The following is an 18,350-nucleotide window of genomic DNA, read 5'->3' as shown; positions in this document are numbered from 1 at the left end:
GAAATACAGCCGATAGTTCTAGGTGGTTGATGTGCCACACCCTCCTCGCACCTGCCCAGGTGCCGAAAGTCGGGCGTCCATCGCACACCGCCCCCAACCTGTGTTGGAAGCATCCATGGTCACCACTTTCCACCTGACAACTTGCCCCAGTGCGACACCTCGCTGGTAAAACGCAGGAGCTGTCCATGGTGCTAAAGCAGCTACACAGCGGCGGGATATAGTGATGCGCATGTGCCCTTGGCGCCAAGCAGGTTGTAGCACGTGGCGCTTCAGCCAGCACTGTCTCATGTGTAAGAGACTTAATGGGATGCCGCCGCCATAAATCTCAGTGCTTTCTGAAATAGCTTCAGTTGAAGTTTTCTCCCCAGTTAAAACTGAGACAGACACTATAGAATGGCCTGAACGTGCATGCTTGTGAGGTGTGTGTGCGCCTGCTCGTGGAGTTGAGGCGGACTCCCTAAAAGGAGATTTGTTGGCTGGGGGAGAACGTGCTATTCACCCAGTTTACATTGAGGCCCAAGCTGCCTAGATGCTGAAGCAGTAAGTCTCTGTGCTGGCATAACAAAACCTCTGATTGCACCAGTAACAGCCAATCATCAAGGAAGTTCAAGATGCGTACGCTGCTCAGTCTCAGAGGGGTGAGAACCTTATCGATGCACTTCGTAAATGTGCAAGGAGCCAGAGACAGTCCGAAGGGCTGGACTTTGAATTGATATGCTGTTTCCTTGAACGTGAATCTCAAAAACATCCTATGATGTCATACAATTTGGATATGAAAGTACGCATCCTTCAGATCTATCGACGCAAACCAATTGTGTGGGCATACATGTGATAAGATCTGTTCTGACCAATCATTTTGATTGGGCGCTTCATGAGTGTGCGATGTCTCAGATCCAGGATTGGCCGAAGTCTGCCGTCTTTCTTTGGAACAAGAAAATAACGGCTGTAAAACCCTTTTTGTGCTTGACAATTTGGCACAATCTCTATTGAGTTTTTTACAATGAGATTGTGTATTCGGGTGAATCCGTGGAAGACAGAACGCCGTTGAAACGGGGTGGCCGGCATGCAAATTGGATTGTTGATAACCATGTTCGATTGTTTTTTGCACCCATTCTGAAATACCTGTTAGGGCTCGCCACGCGTCTGTGTAATGGGACAGAGGGCAATTTGATTTGCTCACTGTATGATATGATGCGACGCTCACTATAGGGAAGCGGCTGCGCATAATGTGTGTACTTTGAAGAGGAAAAGGGCTCTTTTTTGAGAATGTGTGAGCATCTCGTGCATTTGCAACTAGTGCTTTATTCTTTTTTGCACATATTGCATTTTTTATTGCATTAATTAGAGTGCCAGCTGGAGACACTGGAGCATCCAAAAGAGTGGCTTTTTCCTTATCACTCATTTCTGTAAGGGTCAGCCATATATGTCGATCCAGAACTGCCAGGTAGCTCATGAACTTGCCGATGGCTTGCGCAGTGACTTTCATGGTATGCACCGCTAAGTCTGTAGCGGTGCGGAGCTCTTTGAATGTCTCTGGATCGAAGCTGTGCTCGTCCATTTGCCTGAGGAGCTTGGCTTGAAATACCTGGAGCACCGCCATTGCGTGGAGTGCTGATCCAGCTTGTCCTGCTGCTGAGTAAGCTTTTCCTGCCAGTGCGGACGCTTGTCGACACAGTTTGGAAGGATGTATGGGGTGTGATTTCCATGCCCTGTTACTTGCTGGGCAGAGGTGTGCCGCTACCACCTCAAAGTCATTCTGCTTGACCTCGTGGCCCCGCCGTGCCTCCTTGTGTGAATCCTCGGGTATCACAGAAAAGACGGGTGGGAGGGCGTGTGAGGCTGAATCGTCCCTCAGAACGAGGGTGATTCACGAGCAAAGTGTCTTGAGACTCTCACAGTGCCTTCACAGTGAGGACAGTCTGTCTCCATGAGAGCTGACTCTGCATAGGCACAGCCCAGACAGTAAACGCAGCTCTCATGCTGATCTGACGGCGGGATGTGCCTCTTGCACAAGGAACACTTACGAAATGACATCTTTAAAAAGACGTGAACACGTAAGTGACTCTTTTAGATATATAAATATATAATTTAATATACTGTATATTTATATTTATATTACACAATATACAATACACAATATACAATTGCTTTGTAAGGATACACAAACCCTGCTGAAGCGCTGCAGGGAATCAGCATGTTGAGGCCCGTTCACCAGCGAAGCGTCAAATGGCGAGGCGCTGTGATGTTCGCTGGAGCACTGCAGGGGAGTGGTAAGTCTTCCCGTGAAGATTCCACCTGCTGACTATGTGTATATCAGCGAAGGTAGAGGGCTTCTAGACAAGAGATGATCGCTGTCTTGAAGGAAGAAATTCTGAGGAAATGGTGTTTGTGCATCTGTTTTTAAAGCGGAGAGTTTTGAATACTGGTGTTATTGTAGAGAGGTTTCAACTAGGTCGTGTAAGAAGGCACTCCCCATATGCATTACTATGCAATGTCGAATGTACTGAGTCGTAAGGGAAATGCATTTAAACATGACTTGTGTTTTTCACGAGTCTCTGATCTCGAGTCCAAGTCAAGTCTCAAGTCAATTGTTTACAAGTCTGAGTTGAGTCAAGAGCAATTTTGTTTTGTGATTTTAGACTCGAATTTCCATCTCTGCGCCATAAGACATTGCTCAGTTGTATTTACACGCCCACAACATGTCATCACACCCTTGGCCACTGGCGTTCAGTTCTACTGTAAACAGGGAGGGAGTGCAGGCCTAGTGTTACTGACTATTCCTGAACATCAAAAGGGACCCATCTGGACTATTTTGAAGTTTTTTGTGCAAATAACATGAATTACACAGATGTCTTTGACTGTTGTAATGTTTATTGCGCCACTTTTAAAAGACGCAGTGCCAAGTTACAATTCAGAAATGGAGATGCCATTCAGTTTCATTCAGCTGCTCTGCTCACTGTTCTTGCACCCATCTGCGCAAATTTTAATTGTTGGTGTATGTAAACAAGCACTAGCTGTGCATCTTTGACCGTTTGGATACATTTCTGGTGATCTGCACCTTTTTGCACCTATGTGTGTGTGAGCATTATGTTTCATCATGTAATGGACTGTGTGTGTGTGAATATCAGCGTGGACTGCTTGTGTACCAGTCATAATACGATTCAAGTGTTGCAAAGGAACTGTTATTAAAGAAGAATGGGGCTGTTAAAAACACTTGGACTTGACTGCAAAATTGTGAGTAAACAGTTTAATTCATGAATATTTCAATATTTCAAAACCGAGCCTTTCAGACAGAGGGCCAGAAACAGGGTGGAAAATGATCATTTATTATTAAACAATTACTGTTTTGGTGCAAAAAAAATCTTAACCTACATTATCAGTGGACCTCAGGAAGATAAGAAAATTATAACAAAATAGCATATCATGACGCCTTTAAATACTTAGATCTCAACTTGTTGACATTTTGTTTTTCATAATAGGCTACATATTAATAGCCCTATATATCTTCTGTGAAAATGCAGGGGATAAAGCTCTAGAGTTAAGGTGTTTCTAATAAATTGGTTGTTTTTTAAAAGTTTCACTCAAATTTTAACTATAGAAAATTTACATCATTCACAATTGCAAAGGGCACAATAACATATTTATGCAACCTGAAGAAATTATACATGAATTGCTTTAATTAGAGAACTGAATTCCCTTCTAAACAATGAAGATAACATATTGCACAATAAAGGTCAAATGAGAGAGCATTGCTGTTGGCATCCATAAAATCAAAAACAGACCATATGTGTTTATCTAACCGCTCCTTGTAAAAAAATTAAAAATAAAAGATTTGTACTGTGCAGTATATATCTGTTGTTCCGTCAAGGAGTACTGTGGGTAGTAAAGTTCTGCTTGTATCTCAGTTTCAAATAGAGAATTACCTGCTTGTGAAAATGACACACCTGATTTATCCACTTCAATAAAAAATATCTGGTAATATCTGGTGTTTGGAAGTGATAGTCGGGACGTGTCCATTTTCTTAGTTTGGGACACTGCCCCTCAAAGTGTCTGTGCACGGCCCTTAATCCAACAACAAGCAAATATCATTAATCATCAATCCTACATGCTAAAGTGAGAGAAACAAGGAGACAAATTCATAATGGTTGTGTGAAAAAATGTAGTAAATTGTATTATCTTTACAGTGTACATTACTAATGCAGCAGATATCATATGAAGGCATCTGACAACCTGATGTGCATTTGAGAATATTGCTTAAATTTGTTGTACGTGTTAACTGTTTTAAAAGCATGAACCTCAGATCAGATGAATTTGTGTGTAGTGTTTTGAGAAAATTATGAAAACCAAGAAAAATTGTTATACAAGTTTTGGTGCACCTGCAACAACAGTTCCATTAACTTAAGTAAAGATACTTGCAAATTAGTTCTGATGTAGGAAGGTTCAAAAAACTAATATAAACTAAATACAGTATATATATCTGACTAGGTGACAGAACTAATTCTTAAGATATCAGAAGGTTATGTTAAAAAACACTTGGGAAAACAATACACTCTGTATAAAGTTATGTGGAAAGCTTCCAGTTATAAATTAACACAAACATATGTAGTGATTAATAGTGATCAATTAAGCTAGGAACAGTTAAACATCTTATCAATATAAATGTGTATTGATCAGATCATGGGTTTTTCGTGAGGAAAGGTTATATAGTCATTGAAAGACTTGTACCCATAAGGAACAAGATAAACACACATAAACATCTAAAACTGTTGCATGAACATCCTATAGAAGGGCATGACATAACCACAATAATATTAATAATCTAGCGTACAAACATAAAGTTGTCTTATTTTGTTTTTTGTTCAACTCATGTTATCATTTGTTTTTTGCAAGAAGGGCTGTGATTGGTTCTTGGCTGCCCAGGAACAATACATAAGGGTTTGAGGGAAGGGGTTTATAAAGACAGAAAAGAAAGAAACAAATGTGAAGATAACCTTGCTCTTGGGCTGGGCAGATTCTTTTGGAATTTATAAAAGAGAGTACTTCATCTACTCTAATTTTGATCGATCTAAAATGACTCTCTCTTAAATTCATAATTAAACTTAAATAAATGTAGTTTTTCTCAATTGCTATTACACATTTTACCAATACCATTCAATATTCTCAAAACAGTTATCTGAAAAATAATTTATGAACTAATTTGCTTGTTTGATTCAGGGCCATGGACAGATATTTTAAAAGGTTATGCATGGTGGAAGGGCAGTACAGCTTGAGTATGAGCTCATCATCCATGCAAGGAATGTGAACCCAATGTAGGAAGGATTGCACTCTGGTGGTCATAAAGGAGAAAAAGCACCTCTGTTGAAGCTGCAAGGGTTTACACCCATGGTTCATGCCTCCAATCTACCTCTAAAAGGATATCTAAAGCTTTGGACCTATGGTCCCTTGTAATTAGCCAAGAGGCCAATAGAGACACCTCTTGGTTGGGCTGACTTTGACCCCGTTGTACACCTGGAATTAAGATGTGTTTTGGGTGATCTGATCACAAATGGTCAGCGCTAAATACAGGTCTAAAAGGGGTCTAAAATGTTTTGTGATCGGTTCACAAAATCCACATATAAAGGTAGTCAAAAACACATTCAACCTTCACAAGTCACATTCACAAGTTCAACCTGCCAAAGGAGCTGCTGATACAGTTCTACTCAGCAGTCACTTAGTCTGTCCTCTGCATTTCTATAACTGTCTGGCTTGGTTCAGCTACCAAGTCAGACATCAGAAGACTTCAAAGGATAGCTCCCCTACCCACCCTTCTAGAACTGTACACATCCAGAGTGACGAAAAGGGCTGGTAAAATCACTCTTGACCCCATTCACCCAGCACACTTCCGTTTCAAGCTGTTGCCCTCTGGCTGGTGCTACAGAGCACTGAGCACTAGAATAGCCAGTCACAGGAACAGTTTTTTTCCCTCAGGCCATCCACCTCATGAACAGTTAAAACTGCCCCCAAATACTTTCTTTTTGTCAATACAACCATGTGCAATATTCAATCCATCCATTCCTACTTAAACCCATATTTCATTTATATTCTTTAAAATATCCTACCTCTTCTTCAATACATTACATCACCTGCACATTACTGTATATCTGTATATAAATATTTGACAACAATATTGCTCTATTGTATATTCCTCTTTTTTATCTGTTATATCTTGTTTTTAATTTTTATGTCACTATATGTATATATGTTTAAATGTATATGTTTGTATGTATGTATATATGGTTGCATTCTCTTTGCACTGTAAGCTTCTGTCACCATGACAAATTCCTTGTGTGTGTAAGCATACTTGGCAATAAAGCTCATTCTGATACTGATTCTGATGTGACCACATCACATTTGAGGTGAAAATGCTAATCCATCCTGATGTGCCCCAGACAGAAGTGAAGCCCCATCCCTCACCTCTCAGTTAACCACTGTGCTAAATCAAGAGTTTAAACTTTGCCGGTTACAATGGCTTCAAAATAAAATAACCGTCCGATCTGAAAATTTGGAAAAGTAGATATATACAAAAACCTCACAGATCTTCTTCATTGTGTCTGATATCAATATGTAGGGACAAAGATGAAAAGCACACGCATCCGAAGCTCATTTAATAAAGTTACTCCACTAAAATAACAAATAATTCTGCTCAAAATGTTGCGTTTGGCTTTGATTAAATTTCAGCTATATCTGGGTGAAACAGCGCGCAGGTTTATTTCGCAATTTATTTGTGTTTTCTGACTTTGTTGCACTTTAATATCATGCAGTAACACAGTAACATAGTGACTGATGTATGTTGTCCTGAAATCAGAGACCCTCCCCTCCAAATCCGATCACAAGTGGTCACAGGAGACGCATTTAAGTGACCAGGTGTAAACAGCAATGTGTTTTGTCTGACCACAGGTGATCGGATCACCCGAGACGCATCTTAATACCAGGTGTAAATGGCCAGGTGTCTGTTGCCCACCTGCATGAATCTGAAAAGCTATAACTGTGTAACATGCAACAATCCAATCCTTAAGCGTTCACACATAAAACCAGGAAAACCAGTGTAATACAGCATCACATACTGTATATACAACAGTCAATGTTCCTTTAAAACAAAAATCCCTTTACTGTATATGTCGCCAATGAAACATATACAATGAAAGTCCATCAGAAAAGAACAACTCAAGGAGATTTAGTAATTGAACCATTACACTGGCTGGTCTTCTCTTGTGTTGTTGGTCCCTAAAAAGATGGTGGCCACAGGTTTTGTTTGGAACTCAATTCACTCCTCGACAATGATGCCTGTTTCATGCCATCCATAGCAAAAAATTCCTTTAACTGTTACAGTGAAGCCAATATAACAGTTGAAGGTTGGACAAGGAGGAGGCGGAAACTGGCTGAACAGTCAATGTAAAGTTTAATGGTAAAACTCAACTTTACAAACTTCAAACAAACTTCAAACAACATAAAACATAAGATGAATACACACAGCGCGGCCGCGTGTGTCTCTCTCTCTCTCGAACTGGCATCTACGCCCCCCCTTTATCTCGCTCTCCCACTGATCAGCTGATTCAGCGCCGGCCTTGCACCCTCACGGCCCGGCCACACCCTCCTCCTTGTCACACTCCTCCCCTGTCAGATTCAAGCTGGGGCACCAACGGACTGACTTACTCCCCCCCCCCTTCCTCTAGAGGGGAGACACGGCCCTTCCGGCCGTTCTGTCAGCCGGTGGTCCACCCTGCCTCCTGGGAACCTGGGGGAGAGAGGAGGAGAGGCGTGGGGAGAGGGAAAGGGTGAGTGGGAGACACAGAGAGAGAAGAGAGAGAGAGAAAACTTGCTCACCGGTTCCTGGACACGCTGTCGCCCGGTCCTCAACCGCTCCTCTGCCCTCTGGCAGATGACAGCTCGATCCTCTGCCGGCAGACAGCAGCGAGCCCTCCAACCCCTGGCGGATGGAACCGCTCCTCCCCTTCTCGGCGGACAGTAGCGGTTCCTCCGGCTCTCGGTGGCTGGCAGCGACCACTCCATCCCCAGGCAGATGGCCACAGCTGCTCTTCTCCTTTCGGCACCACTGTAACAGTTAAAGGATGGGCAAGGAGGAGGCGGGAACTGGCTGAACAGTCAAAGTAAAGTTTAATGGTAAAACTCAACTTAAAACAACATAAAACATTAGACGAACACACACAGCGCGGCTGTAATAATAATAATAATCACACACATTTAAAACTATACTTCTCTTTCCACTGCCCCTCCCCGAGAGCCCTCCAAGAATGCCAAATAGCTGCCCCATTTCCCATCAAATGAATCCAAATTCCCCAGCCTTCTAGATAATACTTCCTCAAAAGCCACAACCCTCCCCATCTCCATGCACCACTCTTGAAATGAGGGTGCTTCAGCTGACTTCCATCCCCTTAAAACAATCTGTCTGCTGATCATAACTCCAGCCAGGACCCAATTTTTTACGTGTTTATCCCCTATATTGATGACCGCCCCACTGCCTAAAATACAGAGTCTGGGGCCAAATGAAATTTGAGTACCCAATATGTCACACATAAAACTCTGAACCTTTAACCAAAATTCTTGGATCTTAACACACCACCAAAAAACATGGGTTGTGTCTCCATATTCTGATTGGCATCACCAGCAGGTGGGTGTGTCTTTAAGACCAAGCCTATACAATCTAGAGGGGCCCAATAAAATAGATGTAAAATCTTGAATTGCATAAGCCGCACCCTTGCATCTCTAGATGCAGACTTGACATTTTTTAGAATCCTAGCCCACACTCCCTCCTCCAATACCAAGTTGAAATCTTTCTCCCATAATCTCTTGACAGAAGTTAAAGCTCCATCTCCCAGACTCAGAATTAGCAGGGAGTAATACACTGATGCCTCATGACCTTTTCCGAAAGCAGTAATCACCACTCCCAGAGTATCTGCTGATTTAGGGGATGTATGCTACTCCCAAAAATAGTACAGAGCAGGTGGCGCAGCTGTAAATACCTAAAGAACTGAGATCTGGGAATCTTAAAATGTTGAACCAAATTTTCAAAGGATGTCAACACTCCACTCTCATATAGGTCACCGAGTGTATTAACCACCCTCGCAATCCTTTCTGACCAGCAGAAATGGGACTTATTAATACATAAATTGGGTTTAGCCAAATGCTCGAGGCAACATTTAAATAAATGTCCGAATTAAACACTCTGGACACTTTTGTCTATACTGAGTGCAAATGCGAGATAAAGGGGTGTAACTTAACTTCTCTGAATATTTAGATAGAAAGGCTTTGCAATGGCAAAATAGGGGCAAGAACTTCCTGTTCAATATAAAACCAGGGAGGGGCTCTCTCAGGTGGAACGACCAATGAACCAAATGTCTGAGACTGAATGCATAATAATAAAAAAAACATTTGGGTAGGCCTAGCACACCTTTGTCAATCGGCCAATGCAATTTACTGAAATGTAATATGGGACATATACCATTCCAAATGAAGGACTTCGCTATGCTATCAAATTGCTTGAAATAAGAGAGGGGGACATCTATAGGAAGAGACTGTAGCAAGTAGTTGAATTTTGGAATACAATTCATTTTAATAACATTAACCTTCCCAATCATAGATAAATGTAATGAAGCCCATCTGCCCACATTGCTTGAAAACCTTTTAATTAAAGGGTCAAAATTAACTAACTAAATCACACAAATTTGCTGGAAATAAAATACCAAAATACTTAATGCCCTGTTTGGGCCACTGGAAGGCACCTGGCTGAAAAGCCGTTATCGGGCAGTATGCTGTCAGAGCCAAAGCTTCGGATTTAGACCAATTAACTCTGTATCCCGAGAACTTAGAAAAGGAATTAATAATTCTGTGGAGGCAATGCATAGATCTAGTAGGGTCAGAGACGAATAATAAAATATAATCTGCGTAAAGCAAAAGCTTATGCGCCACATCTCCCGCCACCACCCCTGGAAAATCATCCTCCTTTCTTACTGCAGCTGCTAATGGTTCCAGGGCAAGACAGAACAATAATGGGGAAAGAGGGCAACCCTGCTGGGTGCCCCTGTCCAGAGTAAAATAATCTGAAAATAATCCATTTGTTTTTACCGCCTCTACCGGGTGTCTATAAAGTAACTTAATCCAAGCAATAAAAGTATTCCCGAACCCATACATTTCCAAAATCTTAAAAAGATAATCTCAATTTTACCATATTAAATGCCTTTTCGGCATCAAGTGAGATGGCAGTGACCGGAGTCTGATCATTTGCCACTGACCACATGATACTGATGAAACGCCTAATGTTATCAGAAGAGCTACGACCTCGAATAAACCCCACCTGATCTATATGTATAAGAAATGTCATAACTTTACTTAATAGGTTAGCCAAAACTTTTGACAATATTTTAAAGTCTTGCTGGATCAGGGAAATTGGACAGTAACTCTTACACTCGCTTGGATCTTTGTCCTTTTTAAGAATCAGACTGATCCGGGCTTGCATCATGGCTGCCGAAAGCTTTAGTTCTTTAATAATTCCGTATAAACTTCTAGCAAAAGTGGAGCCAATTCTGTAGCATAAGATCTAAAAAACTCAGCGGCAAAGCCATCTGGCCCTGGAGCCTTTCCTGTAGGCAAGGCCTTAATTACCTCGCCAAGATCCTCCAAGGTTATCTCAGAATCAAGAGAATTTTTTTGCTCAGCCGTCAGTTTAGGAGGTTCTAATGGTTCCACAAAGTTTCTAATATCCTCATCAGTAGACGAAGACATGGAACTATAGAGATCAAGATAGAATTATTTAAAAGCATTATTAATATCAATGGCTGAGGTAAATATTTCACTACCAGCAGATTTCACTGAGGGAATGGTAGAATTTTTTTTTTTATATATCTAGCCAGTTCCTGCCTTGTCCCTCAAAGTATGACTGTCTTGCCCTGAATAGCCAAATCTCCACCTTCTGTGACAAAATAGAATTATATCTGTATTTCAGTCGGATCAATTCTCTGAGGTCATCAGATGACATTCGGCGCTTCAGCTCTACCTCGGCTCTTTCAATATTCCCTTCCAACTCCACGAGTTCTCGTGCTTTGGATTTTTGCCGAATGAGGCATACTGTATGATCCGGCCCCTAAGAACCACCTTAAGTGCCTCCCAAGCCATGCCCACAGAGGATAATGAGGACCAGCTGGTCTCCATATAAACACTGATTTCAGCCTTTAACATTTGTTGGAATTCAGGATTTTGCTAAAGGGATACATTAAAGTGCCAACTATATGATTTCCTTTTCTCCATATGTGGCAACACCTCTAAACTCACCAGGGTGTGATCTGAGACTAAAATGTTTCCAACTGAGCAATCAACAACAGATGAAATGAGGGACTTAGATATATAATATTTTACACATCCTGTGAAGCGTCAGTGTTGCTCTAGGGGGCTTGCACACTTTAGCTTCACTATGATCAAGGACTGACTCCAACAAAAGATTAAAGTCTCCTCCCAATATTATATCATGAGGGGTGCCAGCAGCTTGCAACATCCCTTCCAGATCTATAAAAAAGCCCTGATCATCAATGTTAGAAACACGTTATTCATACTATATTGTAGATCTCTTCATTCTGAACAACTTTGCCTCAAGTACCATTGGTGTGAAAAAAAAAGTTAATTAAATATTGAGATTATTTAAAAAAAACAACTACTTTTTCAAACTAGTCCTAGGCTGTTCGCCCTAGTCGAAACAAAACCAGTACAGAAAGATACAGAAGAGTCCCAATATGAAAACTTATAAAAGGAATTTTGAAATTTTGATTCATCGTCAAACGGTATGCCAAAAAGTATGTAATGGGCGTGGCCACTTTTACTAAATGGTTATAACTCTTGAACAGATGAGATATTGTCACTAAATTTGGTACACATATGTATGGGGTCATTCTGCCACCAAAAGGTAGAGATGCAAACATTTTTTTGTGTGTCCTTAGAATGACCCCATACATATGTCATTCTAGAATAGTAAAAAGAACTTCAAAATGGCTCTAACTTCGGAACCGTTGGTCCGATCAGCTTGAAATTTTGCATGCAGTGTCAGGAATGTAAAATAAATACCATATCTGTGTGCTACCTCACCTGATGTTTCTCAAAATTAAGGCACTTTAACGTTGTTGTAGTTGCTAACAGGCTGTCTAATTAATACTTAATATCTGTTGCATACATACTTAAAGGACCTTAAAGGCTTGAACCCTGTTAATTGCTGCTTGCAGCTATATTTTAATGTTGTGTCTGCAAATTGGGTAAGCTGTCTTGTTCTTATTGGTGTCTGTGTTCACATGATGGTGATATGTACAATCTGACGCAAATCAAATTTTGGAGATATTGGATCATAAAGTATCAATGAATGAATGAATGAATGAATGAATGAATGAATGAATGAATGAATGAATCAATCAATCAATCAATCAATCAATCAATCAATCAGTCAGTCAGTCAGTCAGTCAATCAAAAACTAAAATTCTGGAAAACTTTCGAGAATCTTTGGGGAAAGTAGACTTTCTTGCACTCCAGGCGGTAAACTGATGCAAACAATTTACTTTTGTTTTGTATTAATATTCTCTTTATTACTGTCTTCACTTAAGTTTATTAAACTGTTGCCGCAGGTGCTCAACCACACTCTTTGTTAAATTATTGGGGATGTTTTTTTTTTTATTTTGTTTTATTTATTTTTTTATGTTTGCAATGAGCTCAACAAAGGCGTTTTTCCTTATTTGTTATTGGTGTGTTAAAAATGAACTGAATAATAATCTTTATAATAATTTTAGTTTTATATATTTTGAGTGTGTGACTCCTTTTGTTACCTTTTTCATTTTTGCTGTTTGAAGAACCGTTTTGTGTTTCATATTTATTTGTTTTTTACTTTTTACATTTGCTGAAAAGCGTACAATAAACTTTTTAATGTAGACATATATTTAAAGAGAGGTGTACATTTTAAACTGTACTATCCTAGCATGATTTGAGAATGTTTCTAAAAGCATCTGGTCAATATCACAAATTTGAAATGAACAATACTTATTAAGCATTTATGAATCTTAATGTTAATTTCAACATACTGCATAATAAAAAAATTTTTTAAATCAAAAGTTGTATTTGTTAACATTAGTTAATGCACTATGAACTAACATGAAGTAATAATTAACGATTGTAATTTTATTAACTAACATTAACAAAGATCAATGAATGTTGTAAAAAATATATTGTTAATTGTTTGTTAATGATACCTAATGCCTTAACTAATGTTGATTAATGGAACCATATTGTATAGTGTTACCAACAGTTCTTTGTTTTACTTTTTTGAAAATCATTTTCAGGATTTATTTTCAGGTTTCAATCCAATTTTGAATCCCAGATTTTTAATGTTGACTTTTGAACAACACTGCAAGGTTTGAGTATTTTATTGTTGTAGGGCTTTATTGGTTGTTTATATCAGTGTTACAATCAGAAATAATTAATAATTATTGTAATAATAATTAATAATTATTTCTGTAGTTATTAATTAATATTTAAATTAATTAATTGGATCTAACTCATTAAAACCTCATATGGGACTCCAGTAAATGTAGTGTGCTACGTTTAGGAGCAAGTTTGGTTATTAGCAATAATTAATAATTATCAAAGATAATTATTAATTATTAAAATCAATAGAACATTGATGAGAATCAATGTTAGCTTTTTAAAATCCTTTAAATCAACAATTATCAAAGATAATCGTTAATTGTTAACATCGATGAAACATTAATTAAAATTAACACTAGCTTATTGATCATTCAAATTCAATCAAAGATAATTATCAATTATCAAAAATCAATAGAATATTAATAAGGATTAACATTGACAGGGCACCACCCTGAAATCAGGGACTAATAACCGAATATTAAAACAGTCTCAATATTAGATTGTTTTCTTAGGAAAATCGACATCCGAAGAATATCGATTTTCGGGAAAAAAAAAACAATGAATGAAGGTTTGAATCCGATCACTGACATCCCTTCAGCATGACACAGGTGTATGCAAAACAAACCAAAACACTTCTCTTTGTAATATAAACAAAATTTATTTATGCAGTAATATCAATTAATAATTAATACAATGCAGTCAATAAACTTCTGACTTACAACTACAAACTAAACAGTAATATGATTAGATATGGAAATCAAAATAATCCTATAACACATAAGGTATGTGTGTGTGTGTGTGTGTGTGTGTGATTAGTAGAGAGAGAGAGAGAGAGAGAGAGAGAGAGAGAGAGAGAGAGATGATTAAGTGACAGCCCTAAAGCTGATTTCGCGATCTTGGGAGAGAAAGTAGCTGTTAGTTCATTGCTTAGAGACGCGGTGGACGGCTCGTAAACAGTCCCGCATTATTTGACTCTTTAATGGATGAACTCAGTTGCTGTCTCACCCGCGATGGCAAAATTGCACAACAATCCAATTTGGTTGGACCACAATACAGCAAAACAAAATCATGATAATTAATACCCTGAGTATTAATAATGAGCGGACATGTACTGTGTCCTGTGTACATGTAAACTGTACAAGCAAAAAACCTTGAAACACAAGAATAACACACTATAATATTCTATCTCTGCCCAGACGTAAACCTCTTACTTGAATCGCATGAGGACACAGGTAGAATGTGTTTTCCTCCATCCTTTAACTTTGACCCAGTTCCTTGAGGCTCGGGTGATGACGGGAGGCCGTTTCCTCGCGCTGTCGGCGGCCGGTACGGCTGTTGATTCTCAGAGGGCGGTACGGCTGTTGATTCTTGGCGGGCTGGCGGAGAACTCAGAAATGTCGACTTGATTGAAGATGGAAGAGAAATCTTTAATCTCTTCACTTCTGTAGGCAAACAGATGAAGATGCGAATTGCTCGGCGGTCTCCTTCGGATCCGTTAGAGTGTTTGGTTGAACACAGAGTAATCTCAACTCGTCCAGCGAGATGGAGATTGTATGGCTACAGTTTCAAGTCGGACATTACTTCCTTGTGCCACGAGGTTGCACCTGAGAGAAGCAAAAAGCTACATCTATATTCGGTGTACAAAATCGCTGGAAGTAAATTCTGGAAGCATTTCAGAGGTATTTCAACTCCTGATGATGTCATGTTTGAGGGATGTTCTGTTGTGTGCCTCATCCAATAGGAGTTGAGAGTTTGATCCTTTAGTGAGCAAGGCTTCATGGATTTGTAGTCTGTTTTGGACTCCCTTTGTTTGATTTTGGCGCGATTTTTATCAGTAAAATTTACGACATAGAATGTGTGGGGGCTGAGTTAGGTTTTACGACTGTGTTAGGCCTGCCTTTGTCTTCTATCTGAATACATGAGGCCCAACATTGTATCACTCTCTAGCACATTCAAGTTTTTCATTAACCTAAATAAAAAATACAAATCACTCTGTAGCTGGTTTAAGAGTTCATCTTCAGTTCAAGTCCTTAAGGAAGATTTTAGACTGGAAGAGCTTTTTCCAGTGCTTTGAGCCCTTTTGAGCTTATTACTGTGCAGACCAACATAAAGTAGGGGCTTCATCCTCAAGAGGGACTACCTGGAAGGAGACCTTTAAAGAGGAACTTCATTCCTAAAGTGACTGATCCTTCTTACATTTGCACATGTAACGGGAACCCTTGGTAAAGTAATCTAGTGCAGACCTCTTTTCCTCTGACGTTTCTGCATGCGGCACAATAACAACAACAACAACAATGATGGACGATGCCAGGATTAGAGCTGCGCTTTTGCTAGGCTTGTTTCACGCATAGTTTGTTTGTGCGCCGTGACCAGCACTTGGTCATTTTGGTTCCCATGTTAACAGGTTACAGCATTCACGCTGAAAGGTGAATAGCTGTGCTTAAAAATAAAATGTACTTATTTGTGTGTGTGTGTGTAATGTGCTGAACTCAACAGAAAATATGTAACAAATGCTCCTTAAACCTATTTATCTCTACTAATAAAGGCTTTTATAAAGCAACATAAAATAATGTGTGATCTACTCACCCATTCTTTGTAAAAAAATGCCTGTCAGGCTTGATGCAAGACAGTTCCACACATAGTGATAGGCACACAAACACTTTCTATTCAATAAATCTGACTGAATTTAGAAGATTTAAGTAAAGCTAGACATTGGGCTTTGGTTTCTGTATGTAGTTTTATTACCATTTGGATGTAAATGTGATCCTCTTCCTCATGTACATTAGATTTCACTACAATCAAGTTTGTAATAGTTATCAGTGGCCCACTACCGATAACCACTTTATAATTTATGGCGGTTAAAACTCAATGTAGTAACCCAGAAATCACTTTATTATTTGTTTTTTAATTAAATCAAAAGACTATTTTTTTTCTTCAGAATTATACCTCTTCATATTGCCCGAATTCTGTCATTGCGTGTGTCCTCTTATGAGGGGAGGAGTTCATCTGTCCAGTGCTGATTTTAACTACCGTATCAGCAACTGTTTCTATATTTTAATCCTTTTTTTCTTTCAGGTGTTTTTTAATTAAATTATTCTACTTTTGTTTACCATTTTTGGTTTGAATTTTAAAATTAAATGGTCTTATTTTGGTAACACTTTACAATAAGTTTCTATTTGTTAATATTAGTGAATGCATTAGACATCATGAACAAACAATTAATAATTTATTATTTCCATTATTTGTGTTACATAATGGTAATCAATAAAAATTAGGGTTGTCAATCAATGAAAAGTTTTTATAGAATCAATTACTTGAAGTGATGATTAATTAATCAAATGAATCATAATTAATTGCATATCAATATTTACTGAGAAAGGTCCCCAAATAAATATAATTAAGTATTTAAATATTATATTATTACAACATTAAACTATTATAAATTATATATAATACATATTATAATGCAGATATTTCAGATATATTACATCATTAACATATATTGTGGCAAGAAGCGTAAAGCATTTAGATAATACAAAAAGTTTTTAAAAGTAAAAATATTGCTTGTTTTGTTTCCATATCATTGAACATATATATATTATTGGCCTAATTCTCTCTGCACTATTTTTTCATCTATGTAACAATCAAATCAAAGTTTTAGACACATAACGCAAAATAACACTGAATTATGTGAAACAATTTGTGCCAATTTCCCCAGAAATGCAGATTTTGTTCTCTTGAACACATGGTATGGAAACATTATTCGCAAATTATTTTCGGATTTAGATTCTGATTTTTCAAATCATTTAACTTGGCAACTTTGATAGAAATAAAGCTCTTGTAAAAGCACAACACAAGTCTGCTACTGCAGTTATGCTGCAGCAATGCTAACGTGTTGTTTATGCGCGCGATGTGAAACAGGCCATTACCGTAGTTACCATGGTCCTTCAAAGAGGCAGCAATAATCTAAAACATCACTATGATGTAATTTAAGTGAACTTAGAGGTTGAGTGTCCTATTTGTACCCTGATATTTCCATGACAACAAGAAATCTGTGGGTCTGATGGGCAACCATTTGTTTCTAATGGGTGTCAATTAAAATTTGTCGATGAAATCTGCAGAGTACACTCATATGTCACAGTGCGTACAGTAATACATATAATTCTGTAGACCAAAACATGATGTAATTACAAAAGCTAAGCTGTTATCAAGGATTGATATTGTGAAGGATCTTAGTTTGTGGGCATTGGAGGAGTCAGGAGACAGCGAAGAGCTGAGGTGAGTATTTATTTTCTCCACACAAATGGGTAAACAAAAACGTCTCTCAGTAGCCAACTAAAACAGGGCTTTCAGTATCCCATAAAACTGAACATATGCAGTCTCTTGATATAGCTGCCAGTCACTCAGACACCAGTTTCCTCTGCCACTATCTCTCCCACTCTGACGCTCTGGCGTGCCTTATCAGGTCTTCCTCCACCATCACTATAATGAGAGACAGGTGTTAAGAGTAATTACAACCCAGGTGTCTAGCCTTACCGCTTTCCCTCTCCCGCAGACAGACACATGACCACGGCCCCTATGCCACATACCCCCACCACCGACTCAGGACGGGGCAACATCCGGCCTGCCTACTCCCCCCCCCCCATTTCTGGAGAGAAAGTCAGCCACAACCATCTGCACCCCGGTCTGTGGCCCACCTCGAATTTAAAGGGCTGAAGAGCCAGATACCAATGGGTGATCCATGCATTAGCATCCTTCATGTGGTGGAGCCGTTGCAGAGGAACATGATCGGAACAGAGGGTGAAGGCCCGCCCCAGCAAGTAGTAGCAGAGGGTAAGAACAGCCTACTTAATCACAAAACACTCCTTCTTTATGGTATTGTACTTTGTCTCCCTGAAGGA

This window comes from Myxocyprinus asiaticus, chromosome 42, assembly GCF_019703515.2.
Source record: "Myxocyprinus asiaticus isolate MX2 ecotype Aquarium Trade chromosome 42, UBuf_Myxa_2, whole genome shotgun sequence".
NCBI lineage: Eukaryota > Metazoa > Chordata > Actinopteri > Cypriniformes > Catostomidae > Myxocyprinus > Myxocyprinus asiaticus.
Note: the sequence above shows the minus strand (reverse complement) of the source record.